The 18268-nt window shown below is 39.6% G+C and overlaps 1 long non-coding RNA gene across 1 annotated transcript; it reads left to right on the top strand.

The window, feature by feature from the left end:
- The first annotated feature begins 432 nt into the window (after window positions 1-432).
- Window positions 433-13789, top strand: LOC311429182. Its single transcript, XR_014688133.1, has 3 exons — window positions 433-588; window positions 8252-8360; window positions 13369-13789. It is a non-coding gene; the product is annotated as an uncharacterized lncRNA (long non-coding RNA).
- Window positions 13790-18268: the final 4479 nt, after the last annotated feature.

The following is an 18268-nucleotide window of genomic DNA, read 5'->3' as shown; positions in this document are numbered from 1 at the left end:
GTAAACAGCCCCAGTACCAATGCCTGAGGTAGTCTGCTAGTGACTAGCCTTCATGTGAACTTCATGCTGCTGGTCACAGCCCTTTAAGCATGGCTGTTCAGCCAGTTTTCCATTCATCTCACTGTCCACTTACCTAGCCCGTATTTCAGTATGCCAGTGAGCATGTTACAGGAGACAGTGTTGAAACCTTTGCTAAAATCAGGATAAACAACGTCTATTGCTCTCCCCTTTTCCACCAAGCCAGTCATTTCATCATACAAAGCCACCAGGTTGTTCAGGCATGGTTTTCCTTTCATACATCCATGCTGGCTATTTACAGTCATCTTGTTGTCCTTCTTGATGTAAAAGGTTTCCAAAAGGATTTTCATAGATCCTCCCTCTTGCTCTTCTTGAAGGCAAGGGTGATGTTTGCTCTCTTCCAGTTGTCAGGAGTTTCTCATGATTAGTATGACCTTTCAAAGATAATTGAGATTGGCTTGCAATGACATTAGTCAACTCCATCTGCAAGTGTGTCTGCATCCTTTGAAGTCCCATGGGCTTATTTATATCCATTTTGCTTACATGTTACTTGAGCCTTCTTGACTGAGGGTAAGTCTTATTTACTCCAGACTTTTCCTCTGGTGTCAGGGCCTGGGATTACTGAAGCTTGCTCCTACCAGTAAATACCAAGGTGAAAAAGTCATTGAGAACTTTGGCTTTTTCTATGTCCTTTGTCTCCTGCTCCATTAAGCACCTGCTCACATTTTTCCTAGTCTTCCTTTTTATGCTTATATGCCTGTAGAAGACTTTGTTGTTGCCCTTCATGTTCCTTCCCAGATTCAACTCCTGGTGGGCTTTGGCTTCCCAAAACCCGTCCCTGCATGCTTCAGCAGTGTGTCTATTCCTTCTGGGTCACCTGCCCCTGCTCTCACCTCTTGTATGCTTATGCACAGTGACAGTTCATGTCCCTGCCCCACCCTTCTACTTCCCTGTGCCTTGGCAGACAGATAGCGTGGCCACTGCCAGAATTACTCAACCAAAGATGTCGCTGGTTTGTCTGTCTTATATGGCACTTATCTTTAGGTGACTATCCCACATTGCAGCACCAGAAGTCGTAACAAGCAATTTAGTCTTGAGATACTGAGTAAAATGACTATGGTTCTCATCAGTGACTAAGCACTGGATTTCATCTTCAGTAGCTCAAAGTCAGGATCTGAGTTAATGTGCAATGGATACTTTTTTTTTTTTTTTTTTTTTTTCTCTTTCCCCTCCAAGCTGAAAGACTGAAATTCAGATTTAACCCCCAAGCACATTTTCAGAACTTGGCAATAAACCCCCAGGAAAGACAGTTATAACAGAGGAGTGGGACAGCTTGAACTGTGGCAGAGCTATTGAACCAAACTAGTGTGCAGAGGAAATGAAGCACACAAATATTCCAAAGGAAATACTAATGTTGGTTGCTGTTTATTGTCTTTTTATACATCTTTGTTAAACTTTGAATAGTCTGTGATTTTGCTGGCAGTGAAGTCTCATCATATTAGAACAAAAGAAAAATACCCTATATTAATGCTGCTCATTTTTTGGAGAGTCAGATTTTTCCTCCAGCAGCTTCCTTCAGAAGTGGGAGGCTGTAAAACAAAGCGTCTGAATAGCTGTTATAACATTATCAATCTAATATTGTGCTGGTTGATTCTGGAATTGCTATTACCAAGGTCATTATGGTTAGTATTTATCAAGTGCTATGCAAAAGCTAACCTTCTCATTTCCAAAGTAGCAATCAGAACAACAGAATGGTTAGTAGCACCCATCTTACACATTTGGGAAAAAGAGTCATTTTAATGAAGGCAAAGAGGCCTCAGGTGCAAAGTAGACCTACCAGATATGTGTAAGTCAGTTTAGAAAAAAAGCTTGAATTAATACAACAGTCACAGGACAGGTGCTTCTGCTTCCATGCCTGCATGGAAGGCATGGCATACAAGCCGTCCGAGCCCTGTGGCACTCTCCAAAGCACCAAGGTAGCCAGAGAAGCAGTGACTATCAGGTGTGGCCACCGACACCACGCTGACTGGTTGCCAGATTGCCTCCTGGGGCCAAGGAGATCTGAAGTTCCTGCTGCCACTTTAATTGCTGCCATCTAGTGTCATTCTGTGGGAGGACAAACAGCAGGGCTTGCAGCCGCTTTCACTACTGCAGGGTCAGAGGAGATGCTTCTGTTTTGCCTTGTGAAGTAAATTGACCAGAAGGTGTAATTTCAGCCATGAGGTGGGCTTACTTCACACAGCTCTTATCTCTATTTTACCTTCTAGCCCAATGGCTGGAGCAGTTATCCTGGTACTTGGTCTAGAGACACTCTTTTCTCCTAAAGGATTTGAACCCGCATCTGTCTCCCATGGAAGTGCCTTCAGGAATACAATAAGCACTTCCCATTTCTAACCTCTTTCTGATCAAAGAATCACAGAATTGTAGGGGTTGGAAGGGACCTCCAGAGATCATCGGGTCCAAGCCCCCTGCCAAAGCAGGATCCCTAGAGCAGGTTGCCCAGGTAGGCATCCAGACAGGCCTTGAATATCTCCAGAGAAGGAGACTCCACATGTCCCACCACACATGATCATGTCTTCGCCACTTCTAGAGATGCTACTGCAGCGACTTGGCTTGCTGTCTAGGTTCTCCATTGTACCTGTGATTTGAATCATGATTAAAGTAATTTTTTTTTTTTTTTTTACAAGCTTCCTGGGGTGGGCAGTACTTCTGGTGTCCTCTCTCCTCTGCAGTGCTCCAGAACTGGGACAGCATCAGTCTCATTTCTCATTCTTGTAGTACTGATGGGGCAATAATCTCACTTTGGGTGTCCTGTAGCGAACAACATGAAGGCACATGTCACAATTTTTCTCAAGCAATCAGATGAGATTCTGATTATTCTTATTATCTTAAGAAACAGCCCACTCATTTGATAAAAGTGGTTTGCTTCATTAGAATGAGATTTTCAAACACTATTTCTTTTTCCTCATCTCAGTAACACTAAATGATGAAAACCACACAGTTACAGAGAGAGTAACATGTAGGATTTTTTCTAATGGACATAGTGTGGTTTTAGGACAGAGTCATGGCTCCTCAGGCATTATTTCTTTGACTGGAATTTTTTAGGGATGGGGATCCTGCATGTGCAGTTTCTATATCTATATGTGTATTGTCTGGGACATTAGCAGAACTATTCAAGCACAAGTAAATATGGGAATGTTATGTTGAAAATCTCAGTTATTTCTAATTGATGAAAATACCCCGGTGTTTATACAAAGCTACACAGTGACTCACAATGAAATGAAGTCAGCAAAATACCAGACGTTTTTACATCCAAAACAGAGACAAGTGCCATATGTTCATAAAATAGTTTTCTCCTTAGTAAATGTTTATGAAGAAAATGAATGGATAAATTCCAAAAAGAGAAACTTGTGTAATATTATTTTCAGATAACAGAAGTATTTTTCCATTAAGATTTTTTTTTCTTTTCATTTACTTATTTTCATTGTAAATCAGATGACACAAGAGGGTATCCAATATGCCACTCATGCAGGTATCTTTAATATGCCTTGGTGCCTGACTATCCATACAGCAAAAATATGGGAAAACATTTTCCATGCAGACCAGAAAACCCCTGACTGTTGCTGTCTGCTGGGACCAGGACCTGAAGCCTGTGATCAGACTGAGCTGGACCTGAGTAGGTGTTGGGTCTGGTGGAACCTAGTGTGGAAGACACCTCTCATCTCAAAGCTTGGTCTTGAAAGGTGCTGAGTTCAATGGGAATTGAGCCCTCTAGGAAGACAGCAAGAGGTACTGTCTCTCCTTCAATTATGTTAAATTGCATAGAATCAGATTTAATCTTCATATTCAATATTCTCTTTCTGAGATCTGAACTAAGTGGAATAAACTTTTCTGCTGCAATTGCTTATGGATCTTTTAGTAATGAGGATACTAACCTGTTCGTTGGTGTTGAAAATATAAACCAGAGGATGAGGATAGAGCAAAACAGATACTATAGGTAGGTAACAGCTCTTTGCTTTATTTTATAGTATAACACAATCATTGAATGAAATTAGAAGTGGCAGTTTCAAAGTAGACAGAAGGAGATGGTGTCACTGAGAAAAACAGTTATAGCTGTGGAACCCCTTGCTGAAAAATATTGTAGGTGTTAAAGTTTTACATGGATTCAAACCCAATGGAGCATATACATGGAAGAAAAAGATCTACCAAGAGCCATTAAATAGATATGTTTCCAGCCAAGAAAGCTCCAGCTTCAAGTTACTGAGGTCTAGACAGTTTGAAGTGTTAGTCCATGCTTACCTTGTTTTCAAACTCTTTCCTATAAATCTGTTGCTGGATACAGGAAAATAGGTTAGATTGACCTGTGGTCTGAATCAGTATGTCGGTTTTTAAGTAGTGTAGTTACACTTTTGAACTTTGTTTTCCTGTCATTGAGGATGACAAAAAGCATTGTTCTCGTTCAGTTCTGAGCAGTCCTCAGTATCCCAGAGAGGAGAGAAGTGGAACATAAGGAATGCAGTAGGATGTGAAATGATAGCTATCTTGGTAAATAAAACAATGGAAGCAAATTTTTTGTGGCATCTAACTGGGAGAAGAATTATTCCTTGACTTGAGCTGTAGACCTTCAGGTTCTGAAATAATACATTGCCTGTTCTTGTAGCAGACTGTATAACTGGCAGCTTAAATTTGTAACCTATGCAATATATCATAGAATCATATATCTTCTGCTTTGTTTCACAAATTCATAGGATTATGTCTGCAACCAATGGATCTTTCAGGTTTTTATTCCTTTTGCATCCTGGAAGATTTTTTTTTTTTATGTTTGTGAGACACAGGGAAAGACAATGTTTGTCTAACCGCTTTTGTTAGCCGGAGTTCATGATAAGATGTTCACAGCTAGCTGACCTTCTATCTACCAATCCATCCTTTTTGTTCCTTGGTATGAATCCAGAACTCAACAAGAGGGTGCTCGCATTCACATTTCAGGGTCTCAAAATTTAAATGCTGATCCCTTACTTTACTGATCTAGACCTAGATCTGTTTTGGAGTAGTCTTCAAGATCTTGAAGTTTCTGAAAGCTGTGCATCCCATTGCCACTGGGTTGCTGACAGTACGGCCTGAGGAGGTTGGTGGACTTCGCTGCTCGATGAAGCTATCTATTCCAAGGACTGCTTCAGCCTTTCATTCTCTGTTGATCACAATCACCTTTGCGATCATCCTGTAACCTTGTCAAGTGCTCACTTCAGGGAGCAAGGGCTATTCCCTCCTCTGGCAGTTTTCCTTTTGTTCTGTCTTTTCTAATATATTTACATACATCTTTAATTCATGTATTCCCATGATGCAGACTAGCTCACTATTTCAAGCTTTGAATTTCACCTATTTTACTTGTGGCTTTTCTTGCAATGCTAATGACTTAGTTTCTGTCATCCTCTTAGTGTATGCACTTTATTTTAAAGCTTGAAGTAATTTTATTGTAGCTTTTGCCATTTATGATGGTAGTTTTGCTGTTATCCTGTTGTATCCCTACTCTACATGCTCACCTGCATACATTATGTTAGAGCTACATTCTTTGCTCTTCTTGTAGCTTGTTCTAAATAAAAAATATTATCATAATTTCCTATATTTGCCACCATAGGCAATTCCACATAATGCTTTTTGTGGGCTCAGAGAGAGTAGGAACTGCTGTTTCAGCATGTCACAGCACATAAACTACTCTTCAGTAGGTATTTCTTCACAGGCTTTTACCCTGTGGAATACAGAAAGTAATCCAAGAGTGTTTATGCCTCTGTGTAGCCAAAAGCATCCTTTGCATGCCCCACAGCGTAGCTGCTATGGTATTGCTTAGCCAGCGGAGGGTTGGGTATGCTCCTGTGCAGAGTTTCCTGAAGAAGGAAGAACTCTCAAGCAGTTTCTTAAACTATCTACAGACTCATTTTGTTTCCTGTCAGGCCAGCATAATAAATACCACATCACTTCAAAGAAGGCTCCTTACCCAGGCTTAATTTCTTACACAGGGACAAGCCAGGCTAGGGAACAAAATGCCCGTGCCCAACCTCAGTTCATGCAGCAGCAACCACCACATACACTTAACATGGGAAAAAGAGCTTTTCTACCCCAATCCCACTGTACCCACACAATGTATGTACAGCTCACACAGAATCACTGAATCACAGAATTTCTAGGTTGGAAGAGACCTCAAGGTCATCGAGTCCAACCTCTGACCTAATACTAACAGTCCTCCACTAAACCATATCCCTAAGCTCTACATCTAAATGTCTTTTAAAGACCTCCAGGGATGCTCCTCTCACTCCTTCTGCAAGTTAAACCTACATTATATGGCTAAGGGCTGGCCTTGCTCTTTGTACTTTCTTACTATGCATTATGCTCAGCAGAATCTTGTGGTAAAAACAAATGAATCACAATAGCATGGACCATGTACAAATACAGGGAATTCAAGAGGAAAATTGTCTTCTGACTTGTTTTCAGCATGGTATCTGAGCTCCTGCCTTTGGTATGGGAATATATGGTACAGTGGCGTTGGGAAATAAACAAATCTAACTGGAAACAACAGATCTGCTTCTTTGGTCATACAGCACACCAACACTTGAATAAACATGAAATGTCCTTGGGAAGAGCCCTCCAGAAGCTACTACTAAGTGACAGACTGATGAGTTGAAAGGTTGCAACAAGGGAGAAGAACAGAAGGGCATGTTCATTAATGCAAAAGACAAGGAGAGAGCAGTGAGAGCCAGTCCGTGAGGAGGCAGAAACAAGACTTGACACTTTCTTAGCAACTGAGTGCTACCACCAGAAAAAATGGCAGTACAATAGTAAGATCTTCCTTCCTTCCTTCCTTCCTTCCTTCCTTCCTTCCTTCCTTCCTTCCTTCCTTCCTTCCTTCCTTCCTTCCTTCCTTCCTTCCTTCCTTCCTTCCTTCCTTCCTTCCTTCCTTCCTCCCTCCCTCCCTCCCTCCCTCCCTCCCTCCCTCCCTCCCTCCCTCCCTCCTTCCCTCCCTCCTTCTCTCCTTCCCTCCTTCCCTCCTTCACTTCTTCTTTTTTTTTTTTTTTCTAAGTTTGTTATTTGTTTGTTTATTTATTTATTTTGTTTCCATAGTTAGAGAAATTTTCCATAGGCTTGGCAGAGGAGGTAGCAGTCAGGACTTGGGCAGGTGCCTGTGTGCCCATATGATGTTTTCACTGTGTGTTGTACTGAGAGGAGGGGAATTTAAAAGGCTACTTACATTACCCCCTCTTTTCTGCATAGGTTGTGCTTGCTGTAGGGATGAGAAAGATATCACCTCATTCAGGTGTGTCACTGGAACCCGTGCAGCATTAGGGCTGTTAGGTCTTTTTTTTTTTTTTTTTTTTTGCTATTTCACATCATTAATTAGTAACGTAAGTTAGTAAAGTAATTTTAAGCCATAGAAAGAAAGTAGAGGGAAGGTATGCAAAGTAACTGAAAGGAAGTTTTACTAATTTCACAGAGAGATAGGGTGAGGCCAGATCCTTTGTTGCAGGTAGTGTTCCTGGATGGCAGTCAGTGGGAAATCAGCCTTGTAGATTTTATCTAAGATGGCAATATAACAAGTAAGTGAAAGAGATTCAGAGGGAAGAGCTTTTGAAGGAGAGAGAAAGATGCTTCTTTTCATTTCCATTACTAATTTTGTATGCAGCTAACTAGATTAAATTGTTAGCTATCTTATTCTATGAGAACCTTGTTGAAGCTCTTTGTTTTGAAAAGCAAGATGCCTGCATGCTGCAGGTTTAAGACTTGCACAACAATTATATGCTCAGATAGGTAAAGTTTACTGTAATTCTCTCCGAGTATTAGGGATCTTGGACTGCTCTAGGACATGGAAAAAACATTATTTTAAATGTAAGAAAACCCAGATGGCTTGGCTCTGTCAGCCCAGTCAGTATGATCTCTGAAACCACTTGTTCTCTTTCTAAGGTAGGTACTACACGTCCTCTTCCTTCAATAGGTGCCTCCAGCCCCATCCTCTGATCTGCTTCTTCTGAGATCTTCTGAAGGAGCCATCAGGAGGAAACCATGTTTTTGCTTCCTACAGGGGCTGCGTGGGTGTGTGTGTGTAGCTTGATGTGTGTGTAGCATCCACCAATTGATGCTTCGGAGCCCTTTTCATGTTTCAAATCTTTTCTGTTTTGAACAGGCCAAAGAGGGTAATAAGACCTCATCAGAAATTATCAGTAATGTTCCCTGTTGTGTCTTATAGCACGTACCCACTCTGTCTGCAGTGTGGAAGATAAGGAGGCAGAAACCAGCACAGGACCTCTATGGACTAGAGTTGACTTTAGCCCTGTTCAGTGAATCTACAACATATGGTAAGAATCTGTGAATTTATGATAAAACAATTAATTTTTGCTTCTGGAGGTTAAACATTTGGTGTGCCTGAAGTTACTGAATGACTTACATATACAGATTTTTGACATTTGCATGTCCTTATACTTTTTCTTCCCAAATATAAATTTACTCTCTTTGTATATATATACATGCATATGAATGGAACCTGGAAGGTGATTCTTATCATTGAGATTTGTGTCTGTGGTTGAGCTGGAGGACAAGGAAAGAAATTTTGCTCAGCTAGAAAAAGGTGAAGAAGGAACTCCAGTTTTTCAATATTTCTTGTGTGAATCCATAAAGTTTCCTTTAACTCAAAAAGTGTCCATGATTTCACAGTAGTTTACTTCTACATTACTGAAGGTCATTTTCTAAAACACATTCAATGAATAAAGTGTTTAATTGGCAGAGAAGGTGGATGTGATCTGCAAGCACTGATGAATCTCGACGAACATTAGCTGATTTTACTGACTTTGTGGGGTTTGTTTTGGAATAGTTTGTCTCTAGAATATAGACTTGCCTGTACACCGTGATGCTATTTAACATCAGAAAGATTTCATGGCTACAAAATGCTTAGGGAGCTGCACTGACTTACATACAGAACAGAAACCTCAATGCAAAATGTTCTAAACATCTTGCACAACTGAAATGTAAGTAAAGGGCGGGTTCTGAAGCAAGTATTGTTGCTAACATGGTGTGTTGCAATTGCAGGAACAGGTGCTCCTAAATAAATTTCATCTTCTACCAAAAATGAATTTTTCATGATGCAAATAACTGTTATATATCAGACAACATTAATATAGTGCCAGACACATGTCCTTAAAAGTAAAATACAGCTACATACTATCAAGAATTAGACCTAATTCCCTGTGCAAAAGGATCAAATCCCAGAACATCACTGAGTTGAGAAAGAATCCCAGAGGACTGGTATGAAATCCTACAAACTTCCAGGTCTCTGCTTCTGAAGAGAAGATGAAAAATTGCTCACCAAGCAAAGCTAGTGGCTATGTTAAAAAATTTAGCAGCAATTTGATAGCTTGCAATAATGGAGTGTATGTAGAGCTAGAAGATATTATATTATTCTAGCCAACTGGGACACTCTACTTAGATATTGAATACTTAAAATAAACCCTTCAGGAGTTAAGAGATCACTAAGAAAATTTACCTTTTGAGATAAGTAATGCATGACCTAGAAAACTTGAAAATGTTCAAAAATTATGAGAACATTTCAGCTTTATGTTCCCTTAAATGTTGATATAAAGCTCTTTTGAATTTTAAACCCTGCTATCTTAGCGAATATTTAGATTTATATGTCTAGAATTAGGTACTTAAATGTTTCATTAAGAAGTAACTAGCTCCTTCTAGCTTTTGGAATCATCCTCTGTACCAGACTCACTTTATGCTATTTTCCATCTAGATATAGGTAAAAGGTCTTGGATTTCCTGGCCCAGCAGCCAATGTGCATAATAAGATAAAGCCAGACAAACACAAAATTCTTTACATGCCCAGTTATAGAGCAACTACATCTATAGGCGCTATAAAGTCTATCTCATGTGCCAGAACTTTTGCTATGAAGTGTTTCCACAGAAACATCAGAAATTTTAACTCTTTCAAGGATGACTGGGAACTAAGAGGCCTCAGCCCATCTCAAAACCTGTTTCTCTGGGAGAGGCAGTGTTTTCTGGTTGAAGTAAACTTCTTCACATGTAGTCAAAATGATGACTGTCCTTTCTCACACTGAGACCAAAATATCAAATACTTGCCTAATCCTTCTGCATTGACACTTCAGATGCTTGAGCATATTGCATCAAAAGCTCAAATTATAAAATGACCTGACTCCATGGCTGGATTCCCCTGGGATGGGTTGTGCTGGCATGGTGCTGGTTTGGCACTGTTGTCTGTAGAAGTATTCTTGAACTCATCCTACTCTATAACTATGGAGACACAAGTGGATGAGATTTCTGGATGATATGGCCTTGTCCAAATGACAGATTGAAGATTTATGCCCATTGAACAGAAGCTTATATTAAATCAAATACATGTATTCTCAGTATTTTAATTGGATATTTTGCAAAGACAACTGGAAAACAAATTTTAGTTCATTCCACACATTCATTCAGATGATGGCTTGATAACAAAAGAATATCATGAGGGGAAGGGAGTGAAAGAAGAAAACCACTTCTGCAATGCTTGTATCAAAATTTTTGCATGACATCCAAACAGAAGTCTCTTTCTTTGAAAGACATCATATACTGCCTAGCACTGGGTTCTTTTATGTTGGGCAAAATCTATGTAAAACTGAAAGGCCAGATCTCATCTGAAAACACTTCCCTTGCATACTATTCCAGCTTAAGTAAATAGTCTTGCTTGTGTTTGAGCCGAAGCCTGCAGAAGTAAACGATGGACTTTCAGTCCCTTGCTGAGACATTGCCTGCATCCCAGCTCTGTGCTGGAAAGGCACAGCCAGGAGCCCATGCCTGTGGGTGCCTGTGCAGGTGTGCACCTGCTGCAGCAGGACTAGTCCCTCTGTAGAGGAGGAATCCACTTACCTCTGTTTACTGTCTTGTCGTGGGACAGGCTTTAACAAGTCTCCTACGCTAACTGGCTTTTCATGGCCAGAGTTCAAACATACAAAATGAAGCACGCTCCATGTGTTCAGACTCTTTCTACTCTTTAATCAACATCTTTCTACTGCTCCCGTCTTATTTTACTCTTTTTAATTTAGCATGTAAAACAATGACATTCTTTTCCTCTCTCTAGTGTATAGAGATATGTTTGCTTTAATTACATCCCCCTCCCCCTATCTAAAGGAAGATCCTATGTGATTTTTTCATTGACAGCAGCCTTCCTTTAGCTTGGGAATGGAATTTCAGCTGCAACCATACCTGTGTCGGGGATACTGTCACACAGGTTTTGCATTTGAAAATAGGCAAGACTGCTGAGAAGTTTACTTTTCAATGGAAAAGTGTTGGATTACTTCTAATATTAGGGGTCTATTCTTTTTTACAGTTTGATGACTTTGCTGGTATAAAGGGAGTTCAGAAGAAATGGAAATTACACTCTTAAGTAGGGTTGCCAACTCTCATGACATTATTACGAGTCTCACAGCACTTTGCTTGAAGTGCTGACTCCTCAGGGCAGGTGCTTGGGTGAAAGTCTCAGCTTTCTTTCTTTTTTCTTTCCTTTCTTTCTTTTCTTCTTCTTTCTTTTTTTCCTTTTTTTTTTTTTTTTTCCCCCTTCCCCCCCCCCCCTTTTCACAACTTTTTCTTATTTTGTTTTCAAAGTTGTATTTCTAGCTCCTAAATTTATAAAGAAAATCTTCAGAACTCAAGCTAAATCATCCAATAAGATCAAGAGACAAACAGAAATGTGTAATAAAAATAATAAAAATCAATAAGACTTTTGAACTGAGCATATGAACAAAGCCTATTTCCAGACAAGACTAAGAACTGACCCTACCAAGAGGTAGGACAGTCTACTAATCTTCTGATGAAGAGTTTTTGTGAGTTTATTGACTGTTTGCACATGTGCCTATTTAATCTCCTTCATCTCAGCCCTTAGCTGAGTTCTCAGGATCATGACCCTGGCCAGATCTTTGGGTTGATACTGTAATAAAAATTATGTGTGGAGCTTGGTAACACCACCTATAATTAAGGTTGCCTAATCCTCTGTATTTTAAGATCCTGTTTTTGGTTGCATATAATTTGCCAGATTAACTATTTGGGCTGAAATTACTCAGGTGCTTGCCTGGGATAGAGTCTTTCTCTGAGTATAGTTTCATCCAAAATATTCATCTGTATATCAGAACAGGTCTGAGGGAAAGAGCTCATGTAAAAACAGTTTGCATGAAAACAGTTGAATTGGTTTTGCTGACAATTTCTAGTATTTTCCTGCTTTCCACCAGAAACCAGGACTTTGTCAGGAAACATGCACTGCTGCCAGGGGTGTGTCTTATGCTATCCCTGAGAAAATTTGTTCAAATTTGGCTTGGTTTGGAGCCCCTGCAAATCACAAGGTCACAGATGTTTGTCTAACCTTCATTTAAAAACCTCTGCTGCTATTCTGCAGCTTCCTAAAGTAGCCTGTCCTAGTACTTAACTCTCGTTAGAGTGACAGAGACTTTCCTAATATCTAACCAAATCTTCCTCACAGTAAAGTAAGCTAAATTCTTCTTGTACTATAGTGAGTGGACATAAAGAAAAACTGATCACTGTCCTTTTCAGAATAACCTTTTATGTATTGGAAGACTGTTATCATGTCCCTGCTCAGTCTTCTCTTTTCTAGACTAAACAAACCCCATTCCTTCAACCTTTCCTCATAGCTCCAGTTTTCTAAACCTCTTATCATTCTCATTACTCCCCCTCTGGCCCTCTGGATGCTTTCCAGTATATCTACTTTTTTTTTTTTTTTTTTTTTTTTTTTTTTTTTGTGTGTGTGCAGTGCCCCAAGCTGGACACCATACCAGTAAAGCAGAATATTTACCTCTTGTGTTTCCCATTCTTTCCTTCCAGTATGACACAGAATTAAATTATTATTATTTTTAGTTTTGTATCAGTGTTACATAATAAATGCACATTCAGTTTGCCCTGCACTGTAACCTTCCTCCTGGTGCTGTTGCCTGCCCATTTTCTCCTAGTTTTACTAGCATTTTACTTCTTCCTAACCACAGCACATTGCATTTTTCTTTACTGAATTTCATTTGGTTAATTTTAGACAATGCCTCCAATTTATCAAGGTCATGTTGAATTCTTATTCTAACCTCTTAAAAGCTTTCAGCTCCCTCCAACTTGACATCATCTGCAAATTCTACACATTTTCTCTTTTTTTCCATTATCCAAATCATTAGCAGAAATATCAGATAGACTAAACAATACGGAACCTGGTAGGACCACACTTGAAATGCCTTCCCAGCATAATATCAAGTAGCAAAACTGCTTTTACACACCCTTGATGGGTGTGTAACCTCACTTATTTACATGCTTCTGTTTTCAGTAGCAACAAGAATGTCAAAAACAAAGAACAGGATCCTGGCCCAGGAATTCATCTGTCTGCTGCTGCCATGAGCTTTGTTATTGCAAAGTGAAGCCTCCCCAGGGAAAGAAGGGACATGCTATGGTGGTGGTATGGTAGAAGTCTGCCCTGGCAGGCAAACATGAAGCCTGCCACAGTAGAAAACTGCTTCTTGAACCTGCTGATGTTAGCTCAACATCAGTAGACAAAGGAGTGATGGAACTGTAGTCTCAGACTGGTGAGAATCCCAATTATTTAAGAATGTGAAGGATTACATAAATGGTCATCATGTTTTACACCAAAAACAAACAACCACCAACCAGCCGACCAAACAACAACCAAAAAAAAAAACCAACATGCAAAACAAAACAGAACAAAACAAACAAACAAACAAAAGAAAAAGTTAAGGTTGCAGAGTCAAACATTGAAAACTCATGGAATGCAGAAATTAAGACTGTCAATAGAGCTTTGATTTGTTCCTTTTTTAGGGTACACTTTATGAAAGCCTGCAATAGCTTGATTTTCCAGTAGTACTATGATTCCAGGTAGATGGTTATAAAGAGCATAATAATATGCTTCATAATTCAGATATTTCAGCATGTCATATTTACCAAAAAGTTGATGCTTGTGTAACGTAGACTAGTATTGGATTACACTTAAATCACTTAAATGTATTAAATTAGCTTTCTTTTAACTTTTTTTTAATTTTTATTTTTTTAAGTGATTAAATAATGACAATACTGACCAAAGCTGAGATGATGACAGAAAGAAAGAAGACTGGCAAATGACATTCAAAGACTACACAGGATATACATATCTTCACTTAGAGATTAAGATGCTTCTACTGGAAGAGGTTGGATGAACTTATACATGATATTGGGGAAGGAGAAAATGTTTATAATGAATTATGGTGATTGAAGACAGTGACAGAGGAATCACCATCCTTTGCTAATGGAGGATATCTTTTACAAGTATCAGCAGTCAGGCCAGCCAGACGATGCACTTGCATTTTTACACAACAGTCCCAGCTCCTGGAAGAGAAAAAGCAACATGCAGCTACTGTGCACCCGATGAACTTGGCTTATAGGCAAACATGTAATAAAAGGATTTTTCATATTTTTCAGGAGGTGGCCTTTATCACTTTCAAACATCCCCTTTTCTAGTAGCCTTTCTTTTTGCTGTATAAATAATTCTGGAAGATTTATGATGGTCAAGAAATAAACAATGTACTGCAGGAGATGGTTATTGATTACTGAGTCTACAGATCCTTCTGAGATGTTAGCTTCCTTGGATCAAGCAAAACACAAAGAACATTGAATTGCTGCTTCTCTGGCTTTAGAGATTTTCTTCCAGTATTCATGATATAAATGATAGAAACTTACTCATGAATCAGTATCACTGGATACCCCTTTACTAGGTACATGGACTTATCATTATACTAAACCTGATGTCCACTTAGTAACAGCGTAATCCACCCTAGGCAAAGATATAGACATTGGCATGATACCATGAATTACAGAAGCTTTGAAACAGATCCAAAGCTTAAACAAACTTCTGCAGTTAAGCAGGCTTTGGAATTATAACCTTTTACACTGCTTTTATGTTGTTAACTTCAGTGATAATTTTAATGGTAGTGTTAACAAAGGAGATATTATACAAAAGTACTGATCCCCTCAAATTCATAGTAAATGTAGTCCAATTCATTGAAAGCAAGATGTAATTTTGACTAAATTTTAGGTACCCACTGAACTAATCATCCTAAAGTTTACTGCCTGAGATCCCTCATGGGTCAATGGAAAGAGTCCGAAAGCTTGCAAAATTTCCAGGCAGAGACAGACACATTCACCCTCTGGAAGTATTCACAAACACCTACTTTTCTCCACTGACTATATCGGAAATTTGGCACTTTCTTTTAGGGGACAGGTTACTTATACATCTAGACTTCAGGTACAGGTTAGGTGGTGATGTGCAGACGGAGCATATATTCAGTTTCTGCTTTGCAGATGGGGGAGAGGCACTGTGCACTCTAACATATGCAGTGCACTGGAGAAAGGCTAAGGGCAGTGGGCCTTAATATCATTTCAGCCAGGTGTTAGCCTGGGGTAACTCACTAATGACAGTGGAGCCTTGCCAACTTAGCACCTGTGCAGCAAGATCAAAACCAAGTCCATTAATGATGCATTTAGAGCTGGCTAGAGAACAGCAGTTCCACTTCATGATAACTTTGAAGGTTTCAGAATTGATTTTTATTCTATATTGGAATGAAAACAAAACCTTCTGAACATTTTCTTAGAGTAGTTGAAAGGGAAAATATAGTTTTGGATCAAAAAGATCAAATTTCTGTTTGCTCTCTCTCCTTTTCCCTCCAATCTTAGAAACCTCCCCCCAGAAGTCAACATGGTCACTTTTCCAAGAAGCCTGTCAGCCTCAGCAGAGCAGCTTGGTTTGGCAAGAAACTTTAGCAAAAGGACTTTCTAGCCACAGCCATGGGTCCATTGCATACACGGATCTCACAAGCAGAGAGCAGGAAATAGACAAGATAAAAAAGATAACAAAACAAATGCTTCACTTTAATCAAACCCTTTCTTGAGGCTTGAGAAAGTTTCTATAACTGTGAGAATTTTTTTTTTTTTTTTAAATTTCCAATTTCCACTTACATTTGCTTGTACACTCATGACTTGCAGCTGAGACCACACACGTAGTGCCAAAACACCATGGGAAAGACTATACCTTCTATTTTTCTGACCATACAGTGATATCCCAAAGAAGAAACAAGTTGGTTCTCATGAAAATTTCTAGCTGAGGCCATGCTAGGTCACACATTAGTTTGCCCTGTTGCCAGCACAAGCTGATGAGGACAGCGTAAAATTTTCTGCAGGGCAAAGAGAAATTCAGGGCTAATTCTTGGATTTTATGAATGGCCGTAAGGGTTACTGGTCACCTTTGCTTTTGGGTACAACTTACATTGGCTGTTGATCTACTTTCAGACAAAGTAGTGACATGGTTGGGCCATGGGTAGTGACTATTGGTTACTGAATATTGATAAAACCATTTTTTTAATTTTTTTTTTTTTTTTTTTTTTTTTCCGGAACAAGAGGTCTGAAAATTGTACTGTCTCTGAAAGCATTAATTCAAGCCTGTTAAATTGCTACTCTGTCCCTTTGATCTCAGAAGTATTTTCCAAAAATAAATGTGTCACCTAATGTGTTACTTTATTTAGAAGCAAACAAATGTTTTCTGGAGATTGCTGAGTGTCAGTTATATAAACTGCAGTATTTACCCCTGCTTGACTCTGGCTACAGCAGACAGAAAATAAAGTTCTTATATCCACATTAAGAAATGCTACTGTTGCCAATTAAATACTGTCAAATTTTGTTATCATTCTTCCTCTTATCCCTCCTCCCCTATTTTTTCTACTTAAATAGGTTGGACATTCAGAGCATTTCATGCATGTTGGAGGAATTTCTTGATGCTGGCAACAAGCTGGTATACTGGCAATTTATCCACAAGCAATCCAGCAGGAGAGAGGAGATTTTAGTTTTGCCATCTTCATAGAATATTTCTTTCAACTCAAGCTGCAGTAGAGAAGTGCATACTAGAAGGCAGCAAAATAAGCAGTGGCGCACTAATTCCCTATAGATCAAACTGAGATAACTACTGACAATGCAAACTACTAATAACAAAAGAATCAAAACCTGAATTAAGAAGTGAGAAGTATAAGCTATAAGTAACTGTTCACTGGTCCTCCTCTTTATGAATTCAGCAGACCACAAAAAGCCTGAAACACAGGAGCATGTTTCTTCCTCATCATTAGCCCCTGGGAGCACACCTTCCCTACCCTGTACATACGATTCATGGGACACAGCAGGTTGGGCTGAGGGTCTTGGTTGTGCCTTCAAGAGCCTTCGTGGGCTTAGTCCAACTCATCCAAAAATCAGTTGTCAGGGGTTAAAGACTGTAATCAAGAGACTGTAATCAAGAACTTCACCCCTCTGACACAATGAGAAATACAACAGCACAAAATATTTTCTAGGCAGGAGGGAGGAATCTGTCTCTCAGGAACCAGCCAGATACTGTCAAAGGAATCACCATCATTATTAATGGCTATAGCAAATCACATCCTTGTTCCTGTATTGGGTATGTTTTCTCACCCCATCTCCATGTACAGAGAAAGGTGGACTCTTAGCCAGTACAAACATCTGTGTCTCCAACTGAATGGATCACACTTACAGCCAATGGAGAATGTTTGTACTGGTTTTGTCTGAGACAGAGGACAGAGTTAATTTTTGTCTTAGAGGCTTGTATGATGCTGTGTTTTGATTTTTAATGAAAATAGTGTTGATAGCACACCAATATTTTAATTGCTGCAGAGCAGTGCTCACACAGAGCCAAGGACTGTTCAGCTCCTTGTGCTGCCCTGACAGTGAAGTGGTTGGGGGTGCACAGGGAGCTGGGAGGAGACACAGCCAGAAGCTGGCCCTAACAAACCAAAGGGACATCCCATGCCACATGGCATCATGCTCAGCAATAACAGCTGAGGCAAAGTAGGAAGGGGGAGACATTTGGAGTGATGGCGTTTGTCTTCCCAAGAAACTGTTACACACGATGAGCCCTGTTTTACTGGACGTGGCTGAACACCTGCCTACTGATGGGAAGCAGTGAATGAATTCCTTGGTTTGCTTTGATTACATGCACAACTTTTGCTTTATCTGGTAAACTCTTCATCTCAACCCATGAGAGATACTTTTACCTTTCCAATTCTCTCCCACATCCCAGCTGGGGAGAGTGAGCGAGTGGCTGTGTGGTGCTGAGCTGCCTGCCAGAGTTAAACCACAATATTAGCTAGTAAAATCTTAAGGTACAATTCATGCCAGCAATGAAT

This window comes from Aythya ferina (genome assembly GCF_964211825.1).
Source record: "Aythya ferina genome assembly, contig: HAP1_SCAFFOLD_403, whole genome shotgun sequence".
NCBI lineage: Eukaryota > Metazoa > Chordata > Aves > Anseriformes > Anatidae > Aythya > Aythya ferina.
Note: the sequence above shows the minus strand (reverse complement) of the source record. Positions and strands in the feature narration are given on the sequence as shown.